The sequence below is a fragment of the Microtus pennsylvanicus genome, chromosome 5 (assembly GCF_037038515.1).
Source record: "Microtus pennsylvanicus isolate mMicPen1 chromosome 5, mMicPen1.hap1, whole genome shotgun sequence".
Lineage (NCBI taxonomy): Eukaryota > Metazoa > Chordata > Mammalia > Rodentia > Cricetidae > Microtus > Microtus pennsylvanicus.
In genome coordinates this window covers 97,161,019-97,180,020 of record NC_134583.1, presented here as the reverse complement: position 1 = coordinate 97,180,020, position 19,002 = coordinate 97,161,019, and positions in this window count along the sequence as shown.

Genomic DNA, 19,002 nt, shown 5'->3' with positions numbered 1-19,002 from the left:
TGATTCCATCCCTAGAACCCACATGGTGGGAGGTAGGAACCCCTGCAAGTGAGGGTGCTCCCTCAGCAGTTTCGATTACTTGCTGCCCTTGGAGAGGGATCTTGTTTAGTTCCTAGCATGTATGTAATATGTCACAATCTTCTGTAACTCCAGTACCAGGGGCTCTGACACCCTCTTCCAGCCTCTGGGTACACTTCATGTATGTGGTGCACATCTATACAGACAGGCAAAACACTCATTAAAAATAAATCTTAAGTAAACCAATTCTTGAAAGTGTGCCGGGTTTGTTGGCATTAAGAAGAGAAACTCCATTGTTTGGGTGGGTGTACTGCTCATTGCAGAAACAACAAAGGTTTCTGGGCACCTCACTCAGGGATGGGTGCGAACGGATTGTGCATTCAGGTCAGGCTGTCAGGATACCAAATGCATTATTAATCGAGTGCCGTGTGCACAACCTGAACCGAGCAGAGTCCCAGCCTCGCAGGCTTGAGCTGCTTCCCTTAAAGTGATTCCTTCCATCAATGCAAAGGAGGGCTTTGTGGTTTTGTTTGGGAGTGCTGTTTGTTTTCAAAGCGAGCTGAACTTTGTTACTTTTTAATCATCACCTATATTTAACATATGTGTGTTTGTGTGCCATGGCACATGTATAGAGGTCAGAGGGCAACTTGTAGAAGTTGTTCTCTCCTCCAACATGGGAGTTCCAGGGCATTAGGCTTGGCAGCAAGGTCTTAACTTACTGCCCCCATATTTTAAAAATTAATTTTGTTGCATTTTTTAATATATATTGTGCATGCACGGGTGCATGTCTGTGAAGAGATTTAACACAGATTTTAAGCACAAGGGCTATGAGAAAGGCATCCAGGAAGAAAGGAAACATCTAAGAACATGGGTGTGGATTTCTCAAAGGAGAGGCCCTGGTTTTGCTGGGGAGGGAGGGTACCAGTGAATTGTTCTATGTCCTGATTGGTTGCTGGGAGCATGATCCACTTACATGTGTTAAAATGGAGATAATGCTATACCACAGAAACAAGTTTTACTATATAACAATTTAAAACTTACAGTCAGACCCTCTGACCTTTTACTTATGTGTTGGGATGGCCATGAATTCTTGTAGTCCAGTGCTGGGAGCTGAGGTGGGAGGGGGAAAACAGATTACAAAATTCAAGAAGGCAAGATGATGATGATGATGTCATCTAACCTATCCATCATAACACTGAGCCTGTTCTTTTGGAAAACCCATAGAACCCTGTAAAAAGTGATTGAAGGCAAAGAAAAGGTACTTTTAGGTTGCAAAGACCCTAAAAAGCAAATTTTGTTGGAAAAAAAAACACAATAAAAAGCTAATCCTTTTTAAACTAATAAAAAATAGATTTAAATGAATTCAAAAGTCCAGGCAAGTTCTTTCCTTGCCAAATAGTGAAAGCAGACAACAAAAGGCCTGTTCACCTGGAAACTTTTTTGTTTGTTTGTTTGTTTGTTTTTTGAGACAGGGTTTCTCTGTGTTGCTTAGAGCCTGTCCTGGAACTAGCTCTTATAGACCAGGCTGGCCTTGAAATCACCTGGAAAGGAAACTTTTACATGGGAAATCATCTCTGCAATTATGAATAATTTGACTTTGATCCCTATTTGTTTCCCTTTAATTTCCTTCTTTTGCCTTACTGCTCCAGCTAGTGCTTCCGGCATTATGTTGAAGAAGAGGGGATAGTGCACAGCCATGTCTCGTTCCTGATTTTAATAGGATTGCTTTGGGCTCTTCTTCATTTAGAAAGATGCTGGCTGTGGGTCTTTCATGTGCAGCCTTTATTGCATCAGGGTCTGTTCCCTCCAGGCCTATTCTCTAGGACTTTCATCATGAGATGGTCATATGATCTCCAAGTCCATTTTATATGATTTGTACACTTGCTGACTCCCATGTGCTGAACCATCCTGCATTTTCAGGACAAAGCCATTCTGACCATGGCGGATGGTCTTGATACGTGTCTGTATTTGGTTTGCTAGCATTTTATTGCATCTGTAGGTTTTCTTATTTGGTATTAGAGTAATATTGGCTTCATAGAATGAGTTTGGGGCTCTCTTTTTGTTCTGGTTTGTTTTTTAATAATTTAAAGTTTGGCTGTAGATCTTCTTCCAAAGTCTAGGATTTTGCCGTGAATCCATCTGGGCCTGGGATTTTTTTTTTTTTTTAGTCAGAATGGTTTTATTGCTGCTTCAATCTCCTCATATGGGTCTATTGAGGGTGTTGATCTCTTCTTGGTTTAACTTTGGAGGTTTGGGTGACTCTAGAAATTCATCTACTTCTTTTTAAGTTTTCCAACTTAATGGATACAGTCTTTACAATATCCCTTTCTTTCTTTCTCTTTTTTTCTCCTTCCTTCCTTTTTTTTTCAAGACAGGGTTTTTCTGTGTAATAGCCCTAGCTGCCTAGCTGTCCTGGAACTATCTCTTGTGGAGCAGGCTGGCCTTGAACTCACAGAGATCCGCCTCCCTCTGTCTCCTGGCTCCTGGAATTAAAGGCGTGTGCCACCACCACCCAACCTGATTTTCTTTAGTAACAGCTGTAATGTATGTTTTTTTGCTCATTTCTAATTTTGTCTCCCTTTCTTTCTTTTGGTTACTTGAGCCAAGGGTCAGTCAATTTGTTTATCTTCTCAAAGAACCAGCTCTTAGATTCACTGATTTTTTTGTATTGTTTTCTTTGTTTCTCATTTATTAATTCTGCTCTGACTTTTTTTTAAAGATTTATTTATTATGTGTACAGTTTTCTGCTTGCACATGTGTCTGTTTGCCAGAAGAGGGCACCAAATCTCATTATAGATAGCTGTGAATCATTTTGTGGTTGTTGGGAATTAAACTCAGGACCTCTGGAAAAGCAACCAGTGCTCTTAAACTCTGAATCATCTCTTCAGTCCTCTGCTTTGACTTTTGTTATTTCTTGCCATTTACTTGGTTTGGGTTTAGTTTGTTCTTCTTCCAAATATTTGAGTTATATCATTACATCATTTATTTGTGCTTTTTTTTAATTGTAGACAAGTAAGGATATAAATTTCCCTCTTATAAGTGCTTTCAGTATGTTCTAGAGGATTACTTTAATTTCTAGATTTATTTTTATTTTATCTGTATGAGTTTTGCCTGCATATGTCTGTACACAGCATGCATGCAGTGCTCACAGAGGCCAGAAGAGGGAACCAAATCCTCTAGAACTGGAGATACGGATGTTTGTAAACCTCCATGTGGGTGATGGGAACTGATCCTGGGTCCTCTGGAGGAGTATATAGTACTTTTAACTCCCTAGCCATCTCTCTAGCCCCTGTAGCAGAGGATTTGCTGTGTTGCTGTGTTGGTTTTTCTTTAGTTCCTGGGATATTTTAGCTTCTTTCTCGGGTTCTCCTTGGATCTAGTCATCATGCAGTAATGAGTTTATGCACTTACTGGAGATTTGTTTCATCACATAATGCTCAGGTAGTAGTTATGGAATTGTTTCACTTTTTCTGAATTTGTTATGGCTTGGTTTGTGTCCCAAAACATGGCCTGTTTTAGAGAGGCTTTCGTGGGTTGTTGAATAGAATGTGTACTCTTTGGTGTTTAGGTAGAGTATTTTGTAGATGTATGTTATATCCATTTGATGTCTGGTGTCAATTAATTTTGATGTTTCTGTTTGCTTTTTGTGTGGATGACTTGCCTATTGGAGAGAGTAGGGCATTTATTGGCTATTATTGGGTTGGTGTTAATCTGTGCCTTAATTCCAGAAGTATGCTTTTTATGAAATTGTGTGCATCAGAGTTTTGTGCATAAATGTTCAGAATAATAATTTTTCTTGATTAATTGTTCCCTTGATTAGAATAAAATGCCCCCTCTCTCTTACTTTTAGTTTAAAGTCTGTATTTGTTGGATGGTAGGCTAGCAACAAGCTGTTCTGCTGGCAGGCTGTTCAACCACGAGGAAAGCCAGTAGGGAAGCTGTGCAAGCCGGTGCACCACCATGGAATGGTTCTGAATGTAGAAACAAAACCAATTAGAATGTGTGGAGATAACAGATCCCAGTTTGTAGTAGCTGTAAGAAATATCTAGGGGAAACACTATGAAATCAGGAAGGTTTATTAAAATGTTTAAGTGACAGATATTAAAGAATTAGTGATAGTTCTGCAGATATGGTCATTTTCAGTCACTGTTGGAAGTATTAGTTGATATATATATATATATATATATATATATATATATATATATATATTCCGAAATAGGGTTTCTCTTTAGCTTTGGAGCCTGTCCTGGAACTCTCCCTTGAATTTGCAGGGATTCTCCTGCCTCTGCCTCCCAAGTCCTGGGATAAAGGCGTGCACTACCACCACCCAGCTGATAATTTTTTATATGAACAATTTGGCAGTTATGCAGTATTTAAAATGTGTCTTCCTTGTTCTAACTGTAGCCATGCAGCATAAAGAGATAGTCATGCAAATGTCCAAGGAGCCAGGTGTGAGAGTGTATGCAGAAGCATTCTTAAAACTTGGGAAACATAATGGCACACGAATGTAGGAACTGTTGAACCAGTGAACACCAGCCTCTGCCGTGTAATATTCTGCAAGTAAAACATGGTATAAAAATGTCCCTAAACACACCGAACTGACGACACCATAGTCAACCATATCCTTTGGCTTGCACTCGCTCGTGTGGTTCAAGCCTGTTCACATCTGTCTACTGTGTATACTTTTGTCTGTGAGCCCAGAAAATGGCAACAAAATATCCAGGGGTTTCTTTGGCCAAAGGCAGCTGTGTTAAGGGGTGGGAATGACAGGTGACTTTACATTTGACTCACTTAGGGTTACTTGATTTTTTTTTAAATAAGCCTGTTTTTATGTGACAGGTAAATTTGTAATTCCCCCCCCCCCCAGAGACAATTTGCAAAATGCAAACGAATAACCTGTTATCCTTTATTCCCTGCGTCCACCCTTTCTTTCTGTTTCTCCGAGTTCCTTATCTACATGAACGTAAGAGTTTAAAACCTTTAAGAACAACCAGGTTGTGATCCCAGCATTTAAGGGTCAGAGAGGCAGTGGGGGGGGGGATGACTGAGTTCAAGGCCAGCCTGGTCTACGGAGTGAGTTCCAAACAGCCAGGGCTACAGAGAAAGAAACATCATCATCATCATCATCATCAACAACAACAACAACAACAAGAAAACCCTTTAAGAACTTGGGGTCCACAGTGTTGATGTATTTTCTGTCATCCACAGTCAAAAAATAATGCTTTCTGCAGTGAAAGAAAGTAGATGAAGGCTGGGACTGTAACCCCAGTTAAAGCCTGCGCTGAAACCCCGCCTTTCCTCCCGCCCCACCTTCCTGTGCACACAGGAATGGAAAATTCCATCAAGCAAGGCTGTGCATCCCATGACTCACACAGATAGGGGCTGTTCTAGTTTGTGTCCACGGCTTACTGTTTCACAATCTGCCACAGGTCACATCCTGCTGTTTGAAGAGTTTACTCTCTGGACCCTGACAAAGCTGTTTCTCGAGCACAACTAGGTTCCATTTTGTGAGCAAAAGGCATTGCCACAGGGTTGTCTCGCCTCTGGAGCCTCGCTCTCTTGAGTTCTGTGTTTTTCAACAGGCCATTTTCATTAAAGTCTCCCGAAAAATTCTCTTGTAGACTAAAAGCTTTCAAAGTGACACACGTTTCTGAGCGCTTTCAAATTCTGTTTGGACAAAATGAAAAAGCAGAAGACTGTGGTGGAGGACACTCACCGGGCATGCCCCATCCCCAACAGGCACTGATTGCCTGGGAGGGAAAGCCTCTGATGAAGGTTCATTTCTCAGTACAGAATGTAAATTTCAAACTGGTGTAAACTTACAAAAAGAAACATGTACTTTAGAAATAGATAAGGCCCCCTCCCCCTGGATGGCATAATCATTAACTTTGTTCAGGGAGGCCTGCGGAGATGGAGTGTTTGTTCAGCGTTTCAGAAAGACAGTCCTCACAATCCCAGGCGTTCATGGAAGGCGTTAATCTCTTTAAAAACAAAGCAAAGCAAACACCTCTATGACAGCTTAGCAATAGATCATCCTAGCTGAGGATCTGAAATGATAAAATCTGAGTAGGGCCTGAAAATATTAAAAATCAGTTTGCCTACCAGTGAGCTCTGATACCTTTGCCAAAGTTCTCTGTCCCCAACTCTCCCGGAGATGTCCTGTGTCCTTGAACAACAGACAGGAGAGACCTCACTAATGTCCTGTCTCACTAACCTGTGAGAGGAAAGTGTTCTCTTGCTTTTGAAGAAAGAATGAAGACAAACAGGGCTTTTAGGAAGTTTCAGGGAAGTAACAGAGGCAGAAGCAGAATTTTCTTCCCACTTTCTTTCTTCCCAGTGGGCCTTTTGCACTTTCTTATCCACAGGTTTTATTTCCCAGTAACCGAGCTGCGATCGGAGGCCCAGGCTGTGAGTGACACCCTAGCCTCAGCTGCTACTTCCGACCAAGGGGCTAGAACGGCCGACCTGGGAAGTCTGTTGTTGAGTAGATAGACACTTGGGCTCTCCTTCTCCCCGTAGTAGTAGTAGGTATACTGGGGATGCTTTACTAGGGGCTGACATTTAGACTTTCTATGTTTAACAGGAACTTCAGGTCTAAGTCCCTCATCTGCCTATGATATTTCTATGCCTATCAAGTGACCGAGTTAGTTCTTTCCACAAACCTGAGATGAGTTGTTCTACAATTTACAAAGATCCTAAGCATTTACTGTCTTTTTATTTCAATGCTTGGTCAGCTTGAGAGCCATACTTTTTCTATAAAATAAAAATATTCTTCTCTAAGCTCCCACACCCCAGTAGGTTTTCTGCCTGCCCCTCTTCCTCCCCCCCACAATAAGTTTCTACGCTGATGCAGTAAGCCAGACCAAGCCAAACTGAAAAAGTATACCAGCAGGTTTACTTAAGCAAAGCAACTCCAGGCTGGTTCTCTACTCCCAGAGATCGAGGCCAGAGAAGCTGCACCCACAAACAATAGCAGGGAGATTTTATAGGTTGTAGGTGAGTGGTGATGACGTGTCTGCCACAGGCTGGCTTTGTGCTCAAGTATGGTCAAAAACTGAGCACTTTAGCCAGGCGATGGTGCCACATGTTTTTAATCCCAGCACTCGGGAGCCAGAGGCAGGTGGATCTCTGTGAGTTCCAGGCCAACCTGGTCTACAAGAGCTAGTTCCAAGACAGGTGCCCAAGCTACAGAGAAACCCTGTCTTGAAAAACAAAAACAAAAAGCTGAGCACTTTAGGTGGGAGCTGGGCAGCTGGCAGCTTCAGGGGAGGAAGCTGCCGTAGCCGCCGAGAATATGCAACTGGTGTTTTTGGCGCCTTTCCTTTCTTCAGAGGCTGAGTGGGTGCAGTTTGGAGAGAAAAACAGGAATGGGGCTTTCTGGATCACGCAAGGGTGAGCTGGAGGCTCCAACCAAACAGGAGCCTAAAGTATCAGCTATGAGGAAAGCTGAGGCGGGATGGCCACTGTAAGGAGCATGGAAACAGATTACCCTGAATGAATAAATAAAGGGGAATCTGTAGTGTAGATAGAGCAGGAAATTTATAGAATAAGAATGAATGCAACTTGGTGTAGTGCAAAAGCTTCTTCTTGTGTGTGGTGTGGAATATTACTAAGGTGAAAGATTAAGAGAACATTTTGTCCACTTGAAGGCTGCCACAGCCATCTGGCCCTGCCAGATGGGGGGGGGGGTTCACCCAGCAGGCCTGGTAACGAAGTAATCTTGCCACATGAGATGGACCCCCACCCTCTGTGGCCAGTTGATACTGATAACCTAGGACATCTGGTTATCAGAAGGATCAAACGAGAGGCAGTTTCAAACTGGCATAAAAAGAGAGGGCAGAAGCAGGGCAGTCATCTCACTTCTTATGATGGCCCGGGCACTGAGTCTCGTAGACAGAGATCCTTCAAGCCTGCCTCCTGAAAAGCAGAAATATTTAATGCCTTATCTAAACATTTAATGCTTTGCCATCCCAAGAGCAGAGCTTCACCTCCTGATTTGAGAAGCAGACAGAATGCTTTGCCATCTCGAGAGCAGAGAACTAAAAGCCTTGTCTCCTGAGACTCGGTCACCCGAAAAGCAGAGTCCAAAGGCCCTGCATTCCGAGATAGACTAGCATCAGGCCACATACTACGCGGTCAGGAATTGATCCAGCACCCGATACCAGCCTGGATCAGGACGTTGAAACCTTATCTCCCGAACGCAGACTAAGGGGTCGAGAGTTGAGCCTCACTGTCAAGACCCCAGTGCTGTCAGGTGTCCAGCCTGAAGAAATCCAAAAAATCCTTTTTAAGCTGAAGAATACCAGGTTGTATGATGCTATTCAATGCGTGTATGAGATGTTAAGAGAAGTGCATAGATGTATCAATATATATGTTTAGTGTGTGAAATGTTAAGAGATATCTAATGGATAATCGATAAGATAAGGAAATGTTAATGGATAAGTTGTATTAAGGTTAAGAAGTCTTATAGGTAATGGATAAGTTGTATTAAGGTTAAGAAGTGTTTTATAGGTAATGGATAAGTTGTATTTAGGTTAAGAAGTGTTTTATAGGTAATGGGTAAGTTGTATTTAGGTTAAGAAGTGTTTTATAGGTAATGGGTAAGTTGTATTTAGGTTAAGAAGTGTTTTATAGGTAATGGATAAGTTGTATTAAGGTTAAGAAGTGTTTTATAGATAAGTGATAAGTCAAAATTAAGGTTATGAATTGGTTTTACATATTAGGATTAGTAGGGTTAATAATTGTGATATTGAATTGCCCGTGTGTTGCCCATCATCAATTCCCCATGCCTAATAAGATTGTAAACCCCAATGATACATTGGATATTGAAGTTGTTAGTAAAGAAGACAATTCTCTTACTTGGTCTGGTTACTCATCACTCTCTGGGGAGGAGGGCATAGGGTCCTCATAGCCATACTTGCAAAAGAACTTGGAGCTGAAGCCCCCCAGCTTGTACATCAGCCAACCTAGCTTATGTTTCAGTGAGAGATCCTGCCTCAAAGAAGAAGAAGAAACTCCTAGTCCTTCTATGACATCCCGATGCATAGACTATGGGCATATATCCCGCATATACTGAAAGACCCGGATAAATCCAGACCCCTCTAGCAGAAAGAATAGAGCCAAAAATCTAGCAGGGAGAGAAGAACCAAAAATCTAGGTTAGCCGGTTCAGTGATTCTGTTCCAGGAACTAGCTGACCATAAAGTTAGATTATAATCTTGAGAATAATCTTGAGAAATGGGGAGTTACCCCTTTGTGATTATCACTGGTATTTTTGGAATTTTCCAATGATGCCCTCCCTACCCACTTTGGGCTGTGGTTTCTTCCCCTAAATACCCCCTCTCCCAGATACTCGGGGTCGAACTCCTCTGCCCCTGTGTGGGAAATGAGTTTTGGCCCCAGTGCTCTGGTTCCTGTCAATAAACCTCGTGTGATTGAAGCAAGGATGGTCTCTCGTGAGTTCCTGGGGAGTCGCGTTTTCCCGAGACTTGAGTGAGAGTCTCCCCACTCCGGGGTTCTTTCAGTACCACTCACATATACACCATACATCACACACACACACACACACACACACACACACACACACACACACACACACAAATAAAATAAAGTTAATTAATTAACTAAAAGTTTCTTCTCCAGTCCACCATCCCATCTCCCCTGTCTCTCTAAGAGAGAAATTCCGTGCCTCCGGCATAGCCTGGAGAGTATCAGCCTCGCGGGTGCTTTTCCTTCTGAATGATGTAGTGGTTCTGTGGGCTTAAGCCTCCTGTCGAGAAACACTCAGGCAACAGAGGAACTGCTTCGTTTCTTCAGAGACTTCATAATCCCATGTGGGAGGAACCAGGGTGATTCCTAGGAGTCCTATCTTCAGATAGGTAAAGAGAAACCTCTTAGAGGGCTTTAGTTTGGTTTTAAGGGGCCAGCAGCTTAGACGAGAGTCAACGATTAGCAAGACAGGCTGTAGCCAGAATGAGACTGACTGCTGACTGCCTCACAGCAGGGGGTTGCTTCCAGCTCCTTCCATAAACAGGAACCCTCAGGGGTGTCACGATCCACCATCACTGCCAAGCTTTAACCAACTCAAAGAGCATGGGCAGGAAATTGATTTAGACTTTAATTTCCTATTTATTATTATTTTTATTTGTATGGGCATTTAAGTCTATGTACATTATGAGTGCCTTCTACCAGCAGAAGCCTAAGGAGAGTATTAGATCCCTTGGAACTGGTGTTATAGGCAGTTGTGAGGTACAGGACAGGTGCGGGTACTGGGAATCGAACCTGGGTCCTCAGCAAGAGCAGTTAGTTTTTAATAAAAGGTCTATCTATCTATCTATCTATCTATCTATCTATCTATCTATCTATCTATCTTTCTATCTATCTATTATGTATACAGTGTTCTGTCTGTCTGTGTGCTTAGAGGCCAGAAGAGGGCACCATATCTCACTATAGATGGTTGTGAGTCACCTTGTGGTTGCTGGGATTTGAACTCAAGACCTGTGGAAGAGCAGCCAGTGCTCTTAACCTCAGAGCCATCTCTCCAGCCTGCAGTTAGTATTCTTAACTACTCTCTCTCTCAAGTTCCTAGATTTTACTTTCTTCACCTCAGTCTCCAAGCTACAGGGCATTTTAATGATTTTAATAATTCCCAGAGAATGCAATAATGTATATGATATTTCATTTGCTCAAATAGGGCAATATGATGTTGCTGGCATGTATTAGTTGGAGAAGTTTTATGCCTTCATCCAAGTGGTTTACATAATCTCTGGGGAGCTTGGTGGACTCTGCTCTACTCAGGAAAACTTAGGGTGGAAAATTTAGGGTGGAACACTGATTTGGGGGAAGAGCTTTTAAATTAGTGCAGGAATAGCCGTGAGTAAATTACACTCATGCTCTCTTCAGAGCCACTTCAGAGCCTGGAGAATCTGGTCACCGACTTTACGAGGATGCCTGAAGGAATGGGTATGGGGAGCAGCCTCTCAGAGGACTGTCTCACACAGCCAGCATCAATTTGCAGGTGAGTGTCTGCTTCCGCAGGTTTGGGAAACTAAGTTTCCCCTCTTCTTCGCAGGCTATGGTTTTGCCTCCCCCGATGGGGTGATTCATCCAGCCTGGTGTAGGAGAGGCAAAGGTCTTAAGCTTAAGGCCTCTCCACTTCTGGATTTTGCCTATCTCGGGGCCGCCTACAGTCTTCCTCCTTTGGCCTTTTTCCTCTAGCAGATTCACCAATGCTTCTTCACCTCTGTTGCAAGGCAGGGTGTGGCGGATCTGCCGTAGCCCCCTGAGGCGACTCTACTTTGTTGGGGAAGAAAGGGAAGACTATTTGGATGTGGTTTCCAGTTTAGTTGACAATCTACCTTCAAAGTGCAGAGGTGAGGCAGGATCTGGAATCCTGCTGAGATACAGGGTGACTCCAGATAACGATGCTCTGCATAGTCCAGTCAAAATTCATCCAAATATAAAAATAAATAAGGGCAGAAAGAGGAGCAGAGGCTAATATTCCACTTCTATAGATGTTTATTATACTTCTGAGGATAAGTTTCATTTATGTTCAAAACCTTGGAGGGAAGAGAGTAGGCTTCATTAGTATTGTAAAATCCCAACACAGATGGCCTTCCTTAAACATTGAGGAGCACAGCAATTCCACTGCCATATTGTTGCCCTGTCAAACACAAAGTCCAAAGAGATGGACTTTGGCAGTTCCAGTCAAAAATCCTGAGGAAATGGTCTCACATCCATTAAGACAATTGTTGTCAAAAGCAGCAAATCATGCTGGCCCGGTAGCGCAGTCTGTAATCCCAGCTTCTCAGGAGGCTGAGGTAGGAGGATAGCAAACTGGACACTAGCCTAGACTATGGAGTGAATTCAAAGCCAGCCCTGGTAACTCAGCGAGACCTTGTCTCCAAGAACAGAAGTTAAGAAGAGGGCTGGGGATGTCGTTCAACAGTAGGACACTTGTGTCAATGAGTTAAATCAGAACCATCATATGATCTGTCCTCCACCTCTGAATATCCAAAAGAATTGAAATCGAGGCCTTGGAGTTTGGCACTCTCTTTTCTCTGTGGCCTGGCCTGTGGGGGTGCAAGGATGCCGCCTCACATTCCTGCTGCCATGGCTTTACCAGGGTAGACAGCAGCTCCCCGGCAACACAGACACCACTGGAGCTGTGGAGAGGGGGCCAGTCTGCATCTCAAGCTGCCGGTGTCACTAGCACAGTGTGGCGTAGGCATGTCTGCAATCCAAGTACTAGGGAGGTAGAAGCAAGAGGTTCAGAAGGTCCAAGTCATCCTTGGCTAATTAGCGAATCTGAGGCCACTTGGATTATGAGACCCTTTAAAAAAAAAGACATATCTCAAGATCTCAAGATGCATGCTGTATGTAACAGTTAATAGAGGCTTGCTCCAAGATTCCAGAAAGCCACAAAGACACAGACACAGATTCCTTGCTGGGAGCCTCTCAGAAGCCATTGTTGCATTGCTGCATTATTGCATGAAGCTGTGAAGGTGAAGCCAGAGTTGCAGCAGAGATCTCAAGAATGTGGAACATGGAACCTCTTTCAAGGAAAGATGCGGGCACTGAAAACTTTGTGGGCTGCAGACAATAGGACTGGAGGGGTGGGGATGCCAGATCTGTTGGAGGACGGATGATGCTGAGAGTCTCAGATGCTGGACTCGGAACTGTACAGTCTGGTGTCTGCTCTGCGGAGCAATGTTTCTTTAGTCGTATCTTTCTTTGCTGTGTTCCCATGATTCCACTTTGGAATAAGGTTACTCTGTGCTATTATATTTTGAAAATATATAATTTTTTTTACAGATTTCTTTCTTTTTACTTTGGGTATGGATGCTATGCCTACATACAAGTCTGTGTACCGCATGCACGCAGTGCCCGTGGAGGCCAGAATATAGCACAGGTTACAGACAGTTGTTTGTCCTGCGAGTGCTGGCAAACAGAACCATTTCTGTAGTTTCATTACAAAGGGGGAGGTGAAGTGTTTATTCTTTTTGAGTTTTTCAAGCCAGAAAAATAAAACCGATAAATAAATCTCAGATGTTCAATCTGAGGCGACAGAATGGAAAGTGCAGAGATGATTTTGAGAGATAATTCTCAAACCTTTATTTATTTAGTGTGTGTGGATGGGGAAGCTGGGTGCTGCGGGGCTCATGTAGGGATCAGAGAGCAGCCTGCACTAGCTGGTTGTCTCCTTCCATGTTGTGGGTTGTGGAGACAATACTTAGGTTGTCAGGCTCTGAGGCAAACGCCTTTACCCTCTGGGCCACCTCACCCCTCCATTATTTATTTATTTATATTTGAGAAGGGGTCTCACGTAGTTCCAGCAGCCCTGGTCTTAAATATCTGGTCTTCCTCCCTCCGTCTCCCGAGTGCTGGGAACGCAGGTGTGCACCAGCACTGTCTGCGAAGATGCGTTGCTTAAAGCGTTAGAATAGTTAAGAACATTCTTGCATGATTTATGGTTTCCAGTAATGCGTGGTACTCCAAACTCAGCCGTGTAAGGTTGTATGCAATCTAGAGTCATAAATATTTAAAATAAAGCCCCCCTTTTTTCTTTTGTAACATCACCTCACACCTTGGCTCAGGAAAAGACGTTAAGTGCTGGATTTCTGTTGAGACACGTAACTCAGTTTAGGTAGCGTAGCCTCTTCACGTGGGTAATGAATGGAAATGTCTCAGAGATGGTAGTAAATCACTAAAAGTCCTCTGGGTTTGGAGATGAGGTCTTGGTCAGAGCTGTGGAAAGGAGGAGAGAAAGCAAGTTACAGTATTTGTGGGGGCTAGACTGCTCCCACTTCATTCTGAGACGGGTTTAGTGAGCGCTGTCGACCCCGTCTCTGCCCTGCTGGGTGTGGAGGAGGCGTGTGACCTGAAGGCACTGGAGTCCTTCCAAGATGATTTTCAATTCAGAAACAAGGACGGGGAGTGCCTTCTTGATGGCAGAGATGGTGCAATCGCCAGCACTGGTTTGTCCTTGGACAGCTGCCAGGCTGCGTGAATGGAACGACATGAAGACAGAAGTAAAAAGGGCCGTATCTCTGATCACTTAGTTAGTCCCCAATGGGCAGTGTGCCTTAGTCCACTGAGCCTGAGGTTTGGTATTGTGACCATCATCTTTCTTTCACCTATGCTTGCTGGAGTTGTGTTTCTATTACTTCCATTAAAAGAGTCTAGGAGTGCAGCTCAAGGCACTGAGCACAGACCAGCCAGCATACTCAGTGAATAAAGAGATATAAAATAAGAAAGAGTATTGAGAAATTGTCCTGCTCGCCCCATCTTTTGAAGGGTAAGCAATTTATTCACAGCGGGGAGGAGTTCTGGAAATAGGTTTCCCAAGAAAATGGGTTGCCTGCCATACCCTTAGGGAAGTTTTCCATTGTCAGCAATTGCAGAAAGACTGGAGACCAAGCACAATGCCAGTATCCAACTTGGTGATAACCAGATGAACAGAAGTGGGAATCAGCTTGGAACATAGACATGTCGGATCTATACAGAGAAATGGGAAACTTTAGCAAAGGCTGTGGAAGGCCCAACAGATCAGTCCATGGCTGTTCAGACTGCAGGGTTTTAGAGGGGGAGAGGGAGACCTCGGGAACCCTCTTTTGCAGCCTTGGATTTTCCAAGGTCCTGTCGGAAAGGATGCACTGAGGGACCAGCCATGAGCAGGCAGCAGAACGAGGCATGGTGCTGCCATCGTGTGCTGGCTCGACTGTTTCCACTGCTCATGCCTTCATTTTCTAGATCTTATCTGATCGTGCAGGCTCAGCTGTGCTCTGCTGAGCTAGCCTCCTTCCTGGGAGAAGTGAAATGGCTTTAGTGACAGCTTTAAGTCACTTTTGAAAACAAGGCAGTGTGCATAACGAAGGGCTGCTTTTGCTAGAACAGAAGCGCAGTGATTTTTTTGTCCTTTTGCTTTTCCAATGACTAGAGGCTTGTTGACCTTGGACGTATCCTCAATTTGGGAGCTAGAGGTGTTGCTCAGTGGTAGAGAGCTTGCCAAGCAGGCATGAGTTCCTGGTTTAATCCTCAGCACTGGAAACAAAACAAAACAAAACAAAACCACACTTAATTTGAGTTCACCTTTTCCCTCTGTGAAATGGAAAAATAGGTGCCAGTAACAAGAGATAGACTGGAGAGGCCACAGATAAAAGGCCTGTCTTCCTTGCAGCACCAAATTATCCTTTTGGGCCACATTATAAAGTAAAGGAGTTGGTCTAAATTGACAAGATTTGTGACTTGAATTAGATAGTTTAACATCAAATGTTCATAGTTATTTATCGCACACAATGAAAATGTATCAAGGGCAGTGGTGGTGCACGCCTTTAATCCCAGCACTTGGGAGGCAGAGGCAGGTGGATCTCTGTGAGTTTGAGACCAGCCTGGGGGCTACAAGAGCTAGTTCTGGGACAGGTTCCAAAGCAACATAGAAACCCTGTCTCGAAAAACAAAAAAGAAAAGAAAAGAAAAGAAAATATATCAAGGCTGGCTCAGTGAATAAAACACTTTCTGTGCAAAGCTGATGATCACAAGTTTGAAGTGAACTTATGTTACATATGAGAATGCCTAAAAGTTAAGAGTAGAGTAAGAACACATTTTCATTTTTTTTTTTAAAGATCCTGATGCTGGGGCTTAAGAGATGGCTCAGCAGTTACAAGCACTTGACCCTTTCTCTCAGTTTGGTTCCCAGCACCCTGGTTGGGTTACTCACAACCACCTTTAACTTTAGCTCCTGGGTATCTGATGCGCTCTTCAGGCCTCAGTGGGCACTTGCGTGCGTGCGCGTTTGCGCGCGCGCGCGCGCACACACACACACACACACACACACACACACTCAAAATAAATACTGATGCTAACAATAGAAAGAAAACAGAAAACCCAAATGGCATTAAAGTTGAGCATGGTAGCACAAGCTTATAATGTCCTTGCTAGGGAGGGAGAGATGTGCAGGGCAATGGAGGTTGTGGAGATTGAGGTTATGGGGGAGCTATTGTCTAATGGGCATGGGAGGATGAAAACGTTCTGAAGAAGGGCATTGGTGATGGTCGCACAATCATGTGAATGCATTTGATGCCACTGGATTGCATTTGGAAACAGTCAAAATGGTAAATACTTACGGTGACAAAAAATGAAGAAAAGTAGGGTAAGGAAAACAGAGATGGTGGAATGAGTAGGTAGAACAGACAGACAACTATTCCTGTGGAGGCGGAATTAAGTTGTAAAAAAAGATAATAGATTTGACTTTTTATTGCTGCATTCATTGTGGTTACTCTCTGTGGGGGCTTGAATGAGGATGGTCTCCTTAGACTCATATTTTTGAATACTTGGTCCCCGATTGGAGGAACTGACTGGGAAGGTGTGAGGTGGGGCCTTGTTGGAGGATGTGTTTCACTGGGGGCGAGCTTTGAGCTCTCTCTCTCTTCTGTCTCTGTCTCTATCCTCTCCTCTCTACTCCTGTCCCCTCTTTTCCTTTTCTCTCTTCTCCTTTCCTCTACTCTCTTCACCTCTCTTCTCTTTTCCTCTCTTTCTCCCCTCTCTTCCCTCCCTCCCCTCTTCTCTACTGTTTGTGCATCAAGATGTGACCTCTTTTCTGTTCATTCACCCCACCGCCATGGACTCTATCCCTTTGAAACTGTAAGCCAAAGTAAATGTTTTTTTTTTTAAGTTGCCTTGGTCATGGTGTTGTATTACAGCCACAGAAAAGTAACTAAGACATTTCTTTTTCCTTCTTCATTTCCCCCCAAATATCCAGAAAGGAAAAGAACCCATAGCTCCAACTACAAAAAGTGTGCTGGAAATAATTCCATCTCATCCCTAGGCATTTTCTCCTTGCTTACACTGCCTTTTCTTCCTCATGGTCCCCTCACAACAGGGCAGGAAGACCTGACTAGAAAAGTCAGCAGATCCTAACATTTTTCATATGCACGAACAACTCAAGAATAAGAAACGCACTGTATGTGTGTAACTAAAGTTCTGCCACTTTACAAAGCACACACATAGTAAAGAAGCTTTTTTTCTCTGTTGTCCACAAAGACAGGAGGGTCCGACAGAATACAAGTGCACCCTGGGTGACTTTTCTACATCTGCTTTGCAAAACAGGCATTTTAACATAATGTTGGAGATTAAATTATACTTTCCTCCATATTATTTCTTTGCCCAGCTCCATATTTCAGTAGTTAGGAGGCCACGGTCCTTGCTTATGGGGAACCTCCAGGTAGAACTTTATACAGTTTATGACCGGTAGGCTCAGCGCTGCATATAATCTGAATAATAACAGACATTTAAAGTTTTAGTTGTTTAAAAATTGGGAAGTTGGGTATGATAGTGCACACCCGTACTTCCAGAACTCAGGAGGCTGTGGATCATGAGTTTGAAGGCACCCTAGGCAACATAGAAAAGTTATGTCCAAAATAAAATAAAAAATACAGGTTAGGAGACTTCACATAAAAATCCGGAGTACTGGCTTTTCTTTGATTCTGGAAGGTAGCTTGAGCAATCTCCTTTGTCTACCAGCTGAGTCAGAATTTGCTCTCAGGAATGTATCAGTCTGCTCACTGGGATAGCTGGTGCTACTGTCTCAAAGAACCCTTTAGACATCAGAGGCAGCATTCAAAAGAAACTGGTGCTCAGGTGTCTTCTGTCTCATGTGTACCAGTTTAGTAAATACGAAAAAATCAAATAGGAGCTTAATCCCAGTACTCGGGAAGCAGAGGCAGGCAGATCTCTGTGACTTCTAGGCCAGCCTGGTCTAAGTACTAATTCTAGGACAGCCATGGCTACACACACACACACACACACACACACACACACACACACACACACACACACATAAAACCAAATCAGATGCACCATGGGAAAGGACAGGTGCAATTAGGAAAAACAAATTCATGACCAAATCTATCAATCAAAGCAGAGGACCACACAAACTATAGCCCTTAATACCCATATTATTCTCTTGAACTCCACAGAGTCCTTGAGTGCTCTTACCCTTAAGACCCATTGTCAGTCCTGATATGTCCCTCTCCAATCTGCTTGCTGTCTGTTTGCCTGAATGAAGTTATCTCAATTCTTTTCAATTTTATTTGAGCCCTTGTTTTCAATTCTTTGGTTAGCAGACCAACTCAGACCATTGGTAGCCTAGGAGATTCCTTCAACCATCCTGGAGGACCATTGGTAGCCTAGGAGATTCCTTCAACCATCCTGGAGGGCCTGCTAGTCTACTGTCTTCATAAGGGAAAGGGAAAGCAAAGATACATCCATTTCTTAATTGCATTGCTCTGTACTCTGTAAATGGCAAACTTACCCTTCACACACATCCCATTGGTGGATTCCCCACCACATGACTGCTTGGATAGCCGGGAGCTGCAGTGTACCAGACAGTTCAGGGCAGCCACTTCCTGATGATGACTCTAGTCTATGCATGGTGAGTACAGACATGTGGTGGCCATTATGAATTCTGCCACAGATGGGCAAGTTCTGTGCAGTATTTAAATAGGTAAAGGTGTGTTACACTTGTTTATGCTGCATTTGTTTAATGATGTAAGGATGTGTGCTTCATTATAGGAAGGAGGCCTGCTTGTTGGTTCCTGGCCGCCCGGCTAGCTCAGACCCGAAATAATTATACAGGACCTGTATTACTTAAATCACCGTTTGGCCCATTAGCTCTAGCTTCTTATTGGCTAACTCTTACATCTTAGGTTAACCCATCTCCCTTAATCTGTGCATGACCACGAGGTCGTGGCCTACCAGCAAAGCTTCAGCAGTCTGTCTCTGGTGGCTCCATGGCGTCTTCCTGACTCTGCCCTCTTTCTCCCAGCATACAGCCTAGCTTTTCCTTCCTAGTTCTGTTCTGCCCTTGCTGTAGGCACAAAGCAGTTCTTTCTTTATTCATTAACCAATAAAAGTAACACACAGACAGAAGGCCCTCCCATGCCACTTCATTATGAAAAGATATGTTGCCGTTTCACCTTGCCTGCCT